Source organism: Crocodylus siamensis, chromosome 7 (assembly GCF_052110815.1).
Source record: "Crocodylus siamensis isolate JL-2025a chromosome 7, ASM5211081v1, whole genome shotgun sequence".
In the NCBI taxonomy this organism is placed as follows: Eukaryota; Metazoa; Chordata; order Crocodylia; family Crocodylidae; genus Crocodylus; species Crocodylus siamensis.
This window is the reverse complement of record NC_143401.1, coordinates 32,502,799-32,517,367: the sequence shown is the minus strand read 5'-3', so window position 1 is coordinate 32,517,367 and position 14,569 is coordinate 32,502,799.

Sequence of the window (14,569 nt, the reverse complement as noted above, 5' to 3'; positions counted from 1 at the left end):
GAGTTTTCATATGCTGCTCTTCACACCATGGTAGGCATTGCTACTTCTAGATCATTACTGACCATTACCCCTCATTTCTTTGGAGAACCCCTGACGACCTGCTGTGGAACCCCAGGGTTCCATGGAACATGATTTGAAAACCACTGATATACAGTATTGTGTGCAGTTTTGGGTTCCACATTTTAAAAAGGAGGTAAAATTAAAAAGAGGCAAAGATAGTTAACAAAAATGAATAAAGGGCCTGGAAAGTGAGCTATATAAAGAGATGTTGAAAGAAATAGGCATATTCAATTTGTGAAAAAGGCGACTAAGCGGGGACATATTCATGTAGTTAGCCAAACACAGGTTTAACAAAATATAAAATGCAAACAACACAATAAACAACACTGATCGACCAAATATAAAATGCAGAAAATACAAAACATCAAATAACAAGAGATATAGGATGTAGGTACCTGGAGGGGGAAAGCAGGGAAAACACAGAGACCCCCTCCACTCCAAGAAGCCTGGGGGAATACTGGACCCAAGGGGCAGAGATGGAGACCTCCCTTGCCACCCCTGGGGCATCGTAGGTGAAGTGGAGGACTGGCTGAAGCTCCCACCTTGGCCATGGGGTACAGTCTGGGGCAGGACTCCATGAGGGCCCCGAAGACTTGGGTTCCCTCTCACTTGAGAAGTCTGCCCCAGTGGCAGGTAAAGGTATGGTGACGTTTTGTCCTTTGGCCCTGCCAGGCAGGACCCCACAAGCAGCAGTTCCCATGTCTCCTTCGCCCTGAGAAGTGGCAGGTCCGAAGCTCAGGTGAAATTCAGTAGGGTACCACCAGTTACAGTCAGAGTCCGATTCCTCTGGGGGAGCTGCAGGTACAACTGATGCCTCCTTCTACGGGGAGACTTAGGCCTCTCTTCTCATGGCCCTATCTTGGGCTGAAGGGGCCCCACCAATTTGCCAATAGGCAGCAGGAGGTTTCAGTGGACCATGCAACTTCGACCCGGTCCAGACTCAGGGGAGATCTCATATACTGGGAGTCTCCCAGCAGTTGCACCACTGTATAGGGTTCAGCCCACCACCTATGAATGATTTTGTGTCTCCCAGTTAGCCCAGGTTTGCAGCAGCACCTGGTCCCCTTCTTGTAACCCTTGCTCACAAACTCGAACATCATAAAGCCACTTATGGGATTGCTGGTTTCTTCCAGCAGTTTTGGCTGCCAGTCAGTACGTACAATGCAGATGGTCCCGAAGTTGTTGTGCATATTGACCATGAGTCAAATGTTGTTGGTAGACTCCTTCTACCCCAAAGCACAAATATATGGGTAACTGGGGCTCCCTTCTGAACATGAGTAAATATGTATCATTCCAAGTGGAGTTGTAGGCATGCACCGGGTATGCTATATGCCTTCTGTTCCTGCTGGAGGGTACCCAGCACGTTCAAGAGAGTGCGATTGGAGCGCTCAGGTTGGGGATCCCCTTGAGGGTGGTAGGGTGTAGTCCTTGATTTCTTTATGGCAGCCACTGTCAGTACTTCACGCAACAACCGGCTCTCTAAATCTCGCCCTGATCAGAGTGGATTCTTGCGGGCAGCCCAAACATGGAGAAGTACTTTTCCTACAGTACTTTGGCAACTGTTCTTGCTGTTTGGTCTTGCATAGGGAAGGTCTGGGCATATCAGGTGAAGTGGTCTGTTACAACCAGCACATTCCCCTTTCGGTGCCCCTCCCCTTCTATGGCTAGGAAATCCATGCATGTGAGCTCCATGGGGTTTGAGCTCCGGATGGTGTGTAGATAGGCAATTTGAGCGGGCAGGGTCTTCCTCTGCACACACTGATCACAGTTTAAACATTTAGTCTTTATGTCTTCAGCTATTCTGGGCCAAAAGAACCACTTACGGGCTAGCGCCAGGGTGTACTCCACCCCCATGTGCCCAAAGTCTTTATATAGGGCCTGTAACGCAAGGGCCTTATTCTTCTGAGTGAGGACCAGCTGCCAATATTTCCGTCCTTCTGCGTCCTGCACCTCACGATGTAGCACTCCATCAAACAAATGAAGCCTTTCCCATTCCCTCAACAGGAGGTGGGCTGCTGGGGTAGCATTATTAAGGGTTGTGGGGCAGGTATTCCCTGATCTCTGGGCATGCAGCACCTCTTGCATATCTGGGTCCTATTCTTGCACTGTTTGCCATTCTGTGGCTGTGACCTGGGGCAATAAGGAAGGAGTCAACGTGGTGTACGCCTGTGGGATCCTTTCAGGGGGCAACCCCAACAGCTCAGCCATGCAGACAGTACTTTCCCTTGTCCCCACAGGGTCTTGTAGCTGTAGGTCACAAATGGTCTTCACTGCCTTGGGGATCCAATCATTCCAGGGGTTGCTGGGGGGTTGTTGAGACGGGGTATTGGCATCCACGTTCTTCCATCCTGCTCGCAGGCTGCAGGCTGCAGGCTGCAGGTGTAGTTGGCTAGTGCCGCGATCCAATGTTGGCCTGTCCCATCCAAATTAGCACTGGTGAGCACATAGGTAAGGGGATTGTTGTCTGTCCACACCTGGAAGGTGGTTCTATATAGATAATCCCAGAATTTCTCAGTGACAGCCCACTTGAAGGCCAGAAATTCAAGCTTATGTACTGGGTAGCACATCTTGCTGGGTGACAATCCTCTTCTGGCAAAAGCCACTGGTTGCCTGTGTCCATCATGTTCCTGGTACAGTATAGCCCCGAGTCTCAACAGGAAAGTATCCATGTGCAAAATAAAATGGCAGTTGGGGTCAGCATATGCAAGCACAGGTGCCCGAGTCAACTGCTGGATCACCTTCTGGAAGGCATCTTCACACTGTGAGTCCCACTGCCCTTTTAACCTTTCAAATACTAATTCAGGGTTCTCAGGCTGGGTGCACTCCCGAGCCAGATGCCCCAGTTTCCTACATCTATAGCAGAACCCTGCAGCCCTAGAGTGGGTAGGGGGCTAGGGTCCTCCCAAGGCATGATGACAGGGCGAGGGCTGACCCCTGGAAAGCGTTCTGGCCATAGCAGCTGCTAGTGAGGGAGCCACGGGCTCCTCCACTCCCAACAAGGTGTCCTCATGGGGAGCCACTGTTAGTACCTGTGGCAGGGCACTGCAGGTGCCTGCCACTTTGAGGGCCTTGAGCTGGCAGCTGCCAGGTGGCTGATGATGGCAGCCATTTTGAACCTAGGGCTGCCCATATAAACAGGGCAGTTTTGTTGCTGAAGGCCAGGCAACAACATTGCCTGGCTGTAGGGCTGCTGGTATCATCTGGAGGTAAGGTAGGGGATGGTTTTGGAGGCTCCTGGTCCTGGGCATGACCTAAAACTGCACCCTGCTGGGAGTGGGTGGCCTGGTGGGGCTCCCAGTGGTGTGGGAGCCCCCAGGAAATGCCAGGCCAGTTACCACCCTGGTGGAAGGTGAGTAGGGGTGCTTTAACCCCAGACCTCATTTGGGTGGGTAGAGGTAACATCTGTAGTAGCACCTGCTGCCCCGGGGTGGGGAGGAAGTGAGAGTCCCCTGTGAGACCCTGGAGCACCAGTTGTGGTGTGAGGTACCCCAGCTCCCCATGTCCAGGAAAGGGGACCTGGAGAGACTGTGGGGCTAGTGAGGCTGGCAATAGAGTGCCCCTCGACTGGTCCAAGCTGGGACCAGAGCTGAGATGGTCAAAAAGGCTAGGGGCCCACCGTGAGGGCCCCCCCGGTCATGGGCCTGGGACCCTGCCTGGTCTTGAAGGTGAGGCCAGGGTCTGTGTATGGCCAAAGGTCCTGAGCGGGGGACCACACCCAAGAGGGAGTCGGCTATGAGGAGCTCGGCAGCCCAAATGAAGGCGGCGTAGGCGGCCTCAGCGGAGGGTTCAAAGGAGGGTCTCATCAGGAAGATTGAGTAGCCCAGTGTCGGGCTGAGGTGCTTGTTAACATCTGGATGCCATCTGTGAGGCTTGGGCTGTGGTGTAGTGGTGGTACGGAGCCATAGGCACCCCCCAATATCGGGGTGTGAAGAAAAACAGGCAGCCTCCCGCCTTATTGACCAACTTATTAATTTCCAACAGGGCGTGGTGGGTGAGACAAGTGGGTGGTGGGCCCAGAGGCAGGTGGGGGGCCAGCGACGGCTGGCCTGAGAGAAGCCCACTTGGCTACAGCACCCAACCCATGGGCCATCTCCGGGAGGACAGATCCTCTGGGATCCACATAGTCTCTCTTAGTCTGGGTAGCTCTTCCTCTTCCTGAATCTCTGAGGAGGCAACAGAAGTCAGGTGGGCTGCACCTGCTCCCTGCTAAGTTGAGGTTTTGGAGTAAGTCTGAGCTATACTGTACCCCAATACAAATTTGCTGGAGCTGTATCTGATCGGCGTTGGTGACACTAAGCACTCCTTGGCATTGTAACACCGGGTCTAAGCTCAGGACATATGCTGAAAGTCTCGTCCTTGTGCTAGAAAGTTCTCAGTAATTCATAGCACATCTTTCCCACTCCCCCCCACCCCAACTCCCAGTGTGTTGGCCAAAAACATCCTGAAAGACCTGCAAGCATTGCTGGGTGATGATAACAAGGTTCTGGAGTTTGGCAGTCCTCATAACCCAAAGACAGGCTCCCTCATGATGTCCAGCAGACGGTGTTGCTTATCCTCATCAGGTATTTACCAAGTCAGTAAAGTCTCTTGAATATGGGAGTCCCAAGAGTCCAATCCTTCCTCCCCTGTGGGGACTGGAAGTGTTCCTGAGAAACTCTGGAGTCTCTTATAGGCTGCCTGGTCACTGGGCAAATGGGTCACCTCCTGCAGAATCTGCTGGAAAACCCTCAGCCATTCCAGGGTAGCCTCAGTACCACCAGGTTGTCCCGTTCCGCCCTGCATAATCCCATTACTCCTGGAGGATACGGCAGACTGGTTGGTGTTGGACATGTTTCCTGCTGGCTTTCTTTCTGTCTCTACAGGGGTACACAGCGCTTGAGTAATATTTTAGCACCAGCTACATGGGATCCCAGGATAAGCCCCCAAAACGTAACCCGAGTGGTACTCCAAGATGTACCCCCTCTCCAGTTGAAGATATCAGAGCAGGTGCACAAGTGCTATGGGAGGTGTAGGGACCCTCTTTCCCTATTGAGCAGAGCCAGATCACCAATTGGGACTTAACCATACACCTTTTAATGAGAGAAACTGTTGTGGGAACATAACATATATATACCAGGGGGTACAGGGGACACGACAGTACCTCATGGGGATGGGATTCAATAAAGGTTAGGTATTCACATTCATAGACATATTCATGTAGTTAACCAAAGACAAGTTTAACAAAATATAAAATGCAAACAACACAATAAACAATACTGACTGACAAAATATAAAATGCAGAAAATGCAAAAAACCAAAAAAAATATATAGAGCCTAGGTACCTGGATGGGGAAACCACAGTGACCTCCTCCACTCCAACAAGAATTTTTCCCCTGTCACTTCACTCACCCTTACTTGATCCAGCCAGGACTTAAACTTAGATGTCCCATATGGGAGGTAGAAACTCTACTACCACACAGCACCACTACTAGCCCTGTTTTAGGTTGCTGGGGCTTTTGACTTTCTGGAAGTCCCTGCTTCATGTCAAGCTGCCCTGCCTCTTGCTGGAGAAACTGGAAGTGGAACTGGGAGCCTCTCAGGTTGCTGCACAGCTTTCTGTGGGAGCCAGCCTCTTCCTGGGGGTCCTGGAGCTCAGCAGGGAGCCTCTCCTGCTGACTGTGCTGCGCTGCCTGTGGGTCCTGCTCCTTTAGGCTCTTCTGGGGCAACTGCTCCCACCCTGCTGGCCCAGCTCTTGCCAGCTCTTTGAAACTCCTTCCTCGTTACCCCCCACCGGTCTCCCTGAGTCAGCTGGGCTGCCCCTTTTATCCCCCTCCAGGTGACCTGAGGGCCAACCAGGGGACATGAAGGGTGAGTCTCTGGGGCCTGATTGGTGAGGAAAGGGAATCTCAAGCCCTCCAATCATCTTTTACCCTTTCAAAACCCCTGGGCCAAATCACTACCAGCTAGCCCATCACATTGGATAAGCATTGGTCAGTCATGATCTAGTAGTAGCAATGCCTACTGTAGTGCGAAGAGCAACATGCCCACTGAGATGTAGCTGCTGGGTGGAGTTGCATTGTACCTTCAGCTGTCTATCTGTTCTGTCTGACAGCTCAATGATGGCATCAGAGGTGAGTGAATATAGATACAGCCTGTAAGAGCTCTTAATGCATCTGACTAAGAATATGATAACAAGACACTTGAAATAAAAGGAAAATTAATTCTGCACTGTATATTGTGCTGCTCTTCTCCACTGCAATGACCCTATGGATGATTCCCCTACCACCATGGCTGTACTGCAAGCCCATGAGCCCCACCCCACTGCTGCACCACATGCTGTGTTGCCCCAGCCTCACCTTAGGCTACCTGTGCCATACCATACTGCATTGCACTGCACCCCTGGGTTGGGTTCAGGAGCCGGAGGAGAGAGGGGCAGCCCAGAGTGATATGGGGAGTCGCAGCTGGGCAAAAGCCACAACTTAAACTCTCACAGGCTGCAGGCCACCACTTGAACAGCCCTGATGTGAAGATCATAAAGAGGTCATTTAATTAAACTACAGCCTTCATTATATAACTTTTAAATAAAATTAATCAGTCACTGGTCTGATTTAGCTCAGTCTTGGAGAAGCAGAGATCAGGAGAAATAAATCAATGGCATTCCACTGGTATAAAAACAAGGGAACATGGAATCAACCTCCAGGCCTGAATATCTCATTCACAGACCTCTTTGTGTGCTTGATTTCATGGTAAGGTTTTAGATGAGATACAAACCACAAAGCTTCATCTTACTGCCCAAATGTAACTAGCCAGTGAGCTTCAGACCTCATCAATGCTTTCCATGTAGCAGATGACATCTATGAAGACAGCAGGGGAGTTTAGACTGGTTCCCCTATACGTACAATGGGAAGATTAAAATGGTAGTCAGTTCTTCTCTGTTTAAAAACGGAAAAAATGTGCGCACACACAAAAATCTCTAATGCTATTGAAAAGTAACAAACAGCATCACAAATATGCTAATTACTGCAATGAACGTGCTAATAGATAGTGCACCACTGATCTCTGTGGGGTGGACTGAGTACTGCTCAGCTGGATGACACAGGTCCTGTGCTGCTAGTGCAGTCTCATTTAAGTTCAGGGGACAGGGACAGTGTTTTTAAGCAACAGGATTTGACTGATTTTGCTGCCTTTATGTATTGTTGTTGCAAACATGAAGCTCCGACTATCACGGACTTGTTAAACTAACCAAAGTGCAATTTATGACAGTCATTGTTTCTACCAGCCTGTTGAATATTTTAAAGGCTCTCTAGAGAGTCCTTTGAACGAGACCCATGGCTCGGCAGAAACTTGGGAATGTGGTAATGTCTTGAACCTCTCTTAGACAGATCCCAAAAAGAGGCACAGTCATTGGCCCCACCTCTACACTTCTTGAGATTACATTGTGTTAGAATGATCAGCTCCTGTTCATGCCTGGCAGTGATTATCTTATTTAAGGCTTTAAAAAACTAGCAGACCTCAAACAGCACTTGCTCAATAAACAGGCGACTAGTACAGCTGGTGAAGCATAGGTGTCTTTGACACACACAGTTTAAGGCCCTTAATAAGTCACTTAATGTAGCCACTTGCAGCAGTTGTCTGCAGCCTGTAATTTGTGTAGAAAGCATTTTTTTCATCCAAAACAGTAGACATTTGTTTTCTCATTTTGGAGGAGTAATGCTAAGGATTTTATAATGGAAGGTAAAAGGCAGCAGACAAAGAACAATTTCTTCATGTAGCCACAGTGGTTTCCTGAAGGAAGGGGCACACATTTTTACACCATATCTGGTTACATTCCCCTCAGTATTTTCCCTTGTCATATGTATTCATGTCAGAAGAGGAAACCCAATGTTAATTTATATTTTACTAGTGCCAGAAAAGCCTGAACCGGGATTGATGCCCCAAAGTGCTGAGCCTTGGACAGGCACTGAATAGAGCCTGTCCTTGCCCAAAACAGAAAGAAAAAAAAAATCCTTGTCTCTACACATCATTCCTTGAGTTTATCAAGAAGATGTCTGTATCCAAGACATCACATCCTTTATCATAGCTCTAGCCAATACTTTTTTGATGCCATATTGCCAGCACTTAATGTTAGTGAAGTGAGCTGAAAAACAGGATGACTACAGCAAATATCAAGAAGTGAAAAAGTGAATAAACAACAAAGGCAAATCATGTGGGCAGGCAGCACTGAAAGCTAAGTGGGCTATTTCACAGAATTTAACTGGGTATATGCTATCGTAGGAACAACACAGGTATTGGACCACACAGACAGTGTGAATGTCCATCCGGTAAAACTTTTTTTTCCTGAATGAGCATTGATATTAGGACACTTCAGTCTTGATTTTCATTAGCATTAAACTATGTATCTTAGAGAGACTTAAAACTTCCAAATCATGTAGGAAATCATTGCGGAATGTGGTACATATGGAAAACTGCTGGGTATCTTTTAACTTAAGAACAGTCTCTTTCCAAATCAGCTACTTCTTGAAAAAGGTCTGTGGACAGTTTGAGTTTTACCATCAATCAAAATTCCTTTACTTCAGATGTCCAGAGTCTTAACTAAAGTCGCATATGTGTGTATGTGTGTGTACGCGGGAGAGGAGGGGTGGGGGGGGGGGTGTATGAGCTTCTCATACATGAGTTTCATATTTCTGTATAATAGATATTTGCTAATATTCAAAATACTTCCTATTTTTATGTTAAATTGGTATATTTTAGGATTTGATTAATAAAACAATTGGACATAAAATCAAATCAAATAATTCTCTTGCATACATATATCCCTTTGATTCTAAGGCAGTTTTGTGGTATTCCATGAATCTATGGCTAAACATTCAAAATGGGACTCAGGAAAACCTGGGTCTACCTTATCAATGCTGTTAGGATACATCAGAGGTACTCACTCATTGGGTACCATATTATGTCCCAATGTATTAGACTTATGTGCCCTAAAGCTTCCCCTGATCTAAGTGGGCTAAAGAACTGTTTCTTGCCTTGGCCTTTCTTAATGAGCTGACCTTTGCAGAAGGTCTCTGTTACCCACTTAGAGGAGCACTGGTGATCCTCCTGGATTTCTCATTAAGCAACTAAGGTTTACAGCTTAATTTTTCATGGGCAAGTGATAAATGTAGCACATAAAACATGGATTTACTGATGATTCTAAAATAAGTTACTCTTTAGATGGTCAGAGGAATGTGTATATCTATACAATATAAAACCTACCTGTATTGTGTCATTCAGTTTCCTTACCACTACAGAGCATTTTTTGGAAACATGGAAGCTCTCTAGATTAGCCATCATTCTCTGGCACTGGCTGATCCTGTGTTTTAACTGTCCTTCCCTGCTTGAAAAGCAGGTAGGTCCCTATGAAAAGAGACCTACCTCTTCCTTGCTCTTGTCTAAGAACTTCCTGTGTGACTGGATCAATTTATATATCCCACTATCAATACCTGCTTTCCATGTTTGGTCACTGTAATGAAGCTTAATGACTCCCCCTCCCAGATGTGGTGGATGGTTAACACTAGCCTTGTCAGCAAATGTTGGACACCATTCAAGAAAAGGGCCTTCAAAAATGAAGCACTCTCATATCAGTGACTTCATAAGTGGTACTGTAGTGTGATGTTGTAGCTGTGATGGTCCAGGAATTATGTGAGACAAAGATATTTTTTAGTTAGATATCTTTTATTGGACCAACTGCATGATTGGGACAAAGTTAGACAAACTTTCAAATTCAAGGCTACAGGGCTCTGGGTGCAAGGGTGAGGGGGTCTGGGGCTCAGGTTGGTGTTCTCACCAATCCTTCTGGTCAAGGGAAAGGGCCCAGGCAGGAGCAAGTGCATCCTGCAGATCAATACCTGACTGCGCAAGTGGTGTTGCCAGCAGGACTTTGGCTTCTTTGACCATGGGATGTTGTTCCAAGAAGAAGTATTGCTAAGAAGAGGTGGGATCCAACAGAAAGAGAGAAGGAAGAGCATCTTTGCAGACAGGCTCACTAACCTAGTGAGGAGGGCTTTAAACTAGGTTCACTGGAGGATGAAGGCAAAGCCCTAATTTAAGTGGGAAGTGGAAGACCTGGAGGAAGAGCAAGCAGGTAAAGGCAACAGGGGAGGTGCTGTCATACATCCTGAGAAATCAAGCCAATTAACTAGTTGGCTTGGGTACCTGAACACAAATGCACAGATCTTGGGAAACAAGCAGGAAGAACTGGAAATCCTTGCACAGATATGGAACTATGATGTGATTGGAATAACAGAGACTTGGTGGGAGCTCACATGACTGGAGCACTGTCATGGGTGGGTACAAATTGTTCAGGAAGGAAAGACAGGGAAGAAGAGGAGGAGGAGGAGTTGCACTTTATGTAAAAATGCTATATGATTTCTCAGTCCTCCAGTATGAAACCAGAGATAGGCCTGTTGAGAGGCTCTGGCTTAGGCTCAGAGGGGAGAGCAACAAGGGTGATGACATGGTGGGGGGCTATTATAGACCAGCAGACCAGGAGGAAGTGGTGGATGTGGCTTTCTTCAAAAAGCTAGTGGAAGTTTCCCAATCACAGGTCTGGTTTTCATGGGGGACTTAAATCACCTTGACATCTGATGGGAGGGAAACATAGCAGTATGCAGGCAGTCCAGGAAGTTTCTGGAGGGTGCTGGTACAAGTGCTGGAGCAGCCAATGAGGGGCCATGCTCTTCTGGACCTGCTGCTCACAAACAGGAAAGAATTGGTGGGGGATGTAGTAGTGGATGGCAACTTGGGCAGCAGTGAACACGAGTTCAGGATTCTGAGGAAAGGAAGGATGGAGAGCATCAGAATAAGGACCCTGGACTTCAGAAAAGCAGACTTCAATTTGCTGGGGGAACTCATGGGCAGGATACCCTGGGAGGCCAGTCTGCAGGCAAGAGGAGTCCAGGAGAGCTGGCTGTACTTCAAAGAAGCCTTACTGAGGTTGCAGGAACAAACCGTTCCAGTGCACAGGAAGACTAGCAAGTATGGCAGAAGACCAGCTTGGCTTAGTAGGGAACTCTTCAGTAAACTGAATCACAAAAAGGAAGCTTGTAAGAGATGGAAACTTGGACAAACAACTAGGGACGAATATAATATTTATAACCTCCCACTCTGTCCAGTTAGGGCATGGACCAAGGTGGTCAAGGGCCCTAAGTCCTGCCACACCAAGGCCCCTACCCCACCGGACCTTAGCAACAGGTACGCACCTCTTGCTGCTCCAGCAGAGCCTGCTGAGTTGTCAGCTCCCGCAGGCAACACAGGCCCAACTGCAGCTACCGTCCCTGCTCTCCCCAAGACAAAACGTAAGGTATTTGTTGTGGGAGACTCCATCCTGAGGGGGACTGAGGGGGTAATCTGCCACCCCGACCCCTTAGCCTGGGAAGTCTGCTGCTTTCCAGGGGCCTGCATCCAGGACATTGCGGAGAGGATCCCAAAGTTCCTCCAGCCCACAGACCACTATCCCATGCTCCTTATTCATGTGGGCACCAATGACACAGCTCAGAGCGCTCCCAGCTGGGTCATGAGGTGCTACAGGGATTTGGGAGCGGGGCTAAAGGATCTGGGGGCACAGGTGGTGTTCTCTTCGATCCTCCCAGTCTCGGGGTATGGGCTGAGGAGGGAGAGGAGGATCCCTGTAGTTAACCAAAGACCGCAGCACTGGTGTCATAGGGAAGGCTTTGGCTTCCATGACCACAGCCTGCTCTTTGGCGAGAAACGCAGTGAGCTGCTGGGAAGAGATGGCCTCCACCTCTCTCCTCTGGGGAGGAGGCTCTTCTCAGCCAGACTGGCTGACCTGCTTCACTGGGCTTTAAACTAAGCCCTCTGGGGAACTGGGGGACTACTGCCACTGCTGGCCCACTAAGTTACCCTTGCAAAGCCAGCAGGCCAAGGCACTTAAAGAAGCCCACCCCAGCCCCAGCCCTGGTACAATCTGTGGGCAAGGCAAGAGCCCCCAAGGGGACACTTGTCTGCATGTACCCAAATGCCAGGAGCTCGGGGAATAAGCAGGAGGAGCTCGTCCTCCTGCTCAATGCAAATAATTATGATGTCATAGGGATAACGGAGACCTGGTGGGACTCCACCCGTGACTATACCATGGGTATAGATGGCTTTACCCTGTACAGGAGGGATCATGCAGATAAAAGGGGCAGGGGTGTAGCTCTCTATGTTAAGGAAAGCTACGTGTCCCTGCAAGCTGATATTGGCGACCAGGGTGGACAACTGGAGACCCTCTGGGTTAAAATCCATGGGGAACACAGCACAGGGGACACAATGGTGGGAGTCTACTACAGACCTCCCACCCAAAGTCCTAAGCTTGACCAGGAGTTCACCTGGGAACTGGCTGAAGCCGCATGCTCCAGTACCATGGTTGTCATGGGTGACTTCAATTACCCGGACATCTCGTGGGAGGATCACTCAGCAAAATCCGAGCGGTCGCAAAGCTTCCTCTCGTGCATGGATGACCTCTACCTGACTCAAGAAGTCTATGGGCCAACGAGAGGCAAAGCATTGCTCGACCTGGCACTGGCTACTGGGGATGACCTAATCGGCAACCTAGTGATCGGTGGGAAGCTGGGTGACAGCAACCACGAGCTGATCATCTTCACTATCCACCGTAAAGCTGGCAAGTCAGTCAGCAACACGGAAGTCCTTAACTTCAGGAAAGCAAACTTTGACAAGCTCAGGAGGCTTGTCAGTCAGGCCCTAAGGGACCATGACCCCAGGGAGAGGGGAGTTCAAGAAGAGTGGTTGCTCCTCAAGGGAGCAATCCTCAGTGCACAAGCTAATTCTATTCCAACTCGGAGGAAAGGCAGCAAGAGGGCACAGCAGTCTCTGTGGCTCTCCGGCGACTTAGTAGACCTCCTGAGGCTGAAAAGAAAGGCCTACAAAGGATGGAGGACGGGATTCCCCTCCAAGGAGGATTATTCTGCACTGGTCTGGTCCTGCAGGGAGCAAACCAGGAAAGCCAAGGCTGCAACTGAACTCCAACTAGCTTCGAGCATCAAAGGCAATAAAAAGTCCTTTTTCAGATATGTGGGGAGCTGGAGGAAAAGCAAGGGGAACATTGGACCAATGCTGAACCAGATGGGGCAATTGACAATTGACTCCCAGGAAAAATCCAACCTATTAAATGGGTACTTTGCGTCGATCTTTCATCAGTCCCATGGGATGCCCATGCTTGCTACGGGACAGGGAGGTCTGGGTGAGGGAGATCCCCTGCCCTCCATAAATGCTGATCTCGTGAAAGAACATCTTGAGAAGCTGGATGGATACCTTCAAATCAGCCAGCCCTGACCATCTATACCCCAGGGTATTCAAGGAGCTGGTGAGCATCATAGCCCAGCCCCTAGCACGGATCTTTGAAAACTCCTGGTGTTCTGGTGTAGTGCCCAAAGACTGGGAGAAGGCCAATGTGGTGCCTATCTTCAAGAAAGGGAGGAAAGTGAATCCAGCTAACTATAGGCCTGTCAGCCTGACTTCTATCCCGGGGAAGATCTTAGAAAGTTTATTAAAGAGGCCATCCTTAATGGACTGGCTGACACCAACATCCTGAGGGATAGCCAGCATGGGTTTGTTGTGGGTAGGTCTTTCTTGACCAATCTCATTGCCTTCTACGACCAGGTGACCTATCACCTGGAGGAGGGAGAAGAGATTGATGTTATATATCTCAACCTCAAAAAAGCCTTTGATCTGGTCTCCCATGATCACCTCTTGGCAAAATTGGCCAATTGTGACCTTGGGTCCACTATGATCCGCTGGCTGGGAAATTGGCTCCATGGTTGGACCCAGAGGGTAGTAATTGATGGAAGTCACCCATCATGGTATCCTGTGACCAGTGGAGTCCCCCAAGGCTCTGTCCTTGGACCCATATTGTTCAACATCTTCATTAATGATGTGGACATTGGAGTCAGAAGTGGACTGGCCAAGTTTGCCGATGACACCAAACTTTGGGGCAAAGCATCCACACCAGAAGACAGGCTGGGGTGATCCAGGCTGACCTGGACAGGCTCAGGAAATGGGCGGATGAGAACCTGATGGTGTTTAACACTGAAAGTGAAACTGAAGGTGAAACACTTGGGAAGAAAAACCTGAAGCATCCTTACAGGCTCAGCAGTGCTACGCTGGCTAGCACTAGAAAGAGACTTGGGGGTCATCATTGACCACAAGATGAACATGAGCCTGCAGTGCAATGCTGCAGCTAGTAAAGCAACCAAAACGCTGGCTTGCATCCATAGATGCTTCTCAAGCAAATCCCGGGACGTCATTCTCTCCTTGTACTTGGCCTTGGTGAACCAGCTGCAACTGGAGTACTGCATCCAGTTTTGGGCTCCACAATTCAAAAAGGATGTGGAGAAGCTTGAGAGAGTCCAGAGGAGAGCCACGCACATGATCAGAGGTCAGGAAAACAGACCTTACGACAACAGGCTGAGAGACATGGGGCTTTTTAGTCTGGAAAAGCGCAGGCTCAGGGGTGATCTGATGGCCACCTACAAGT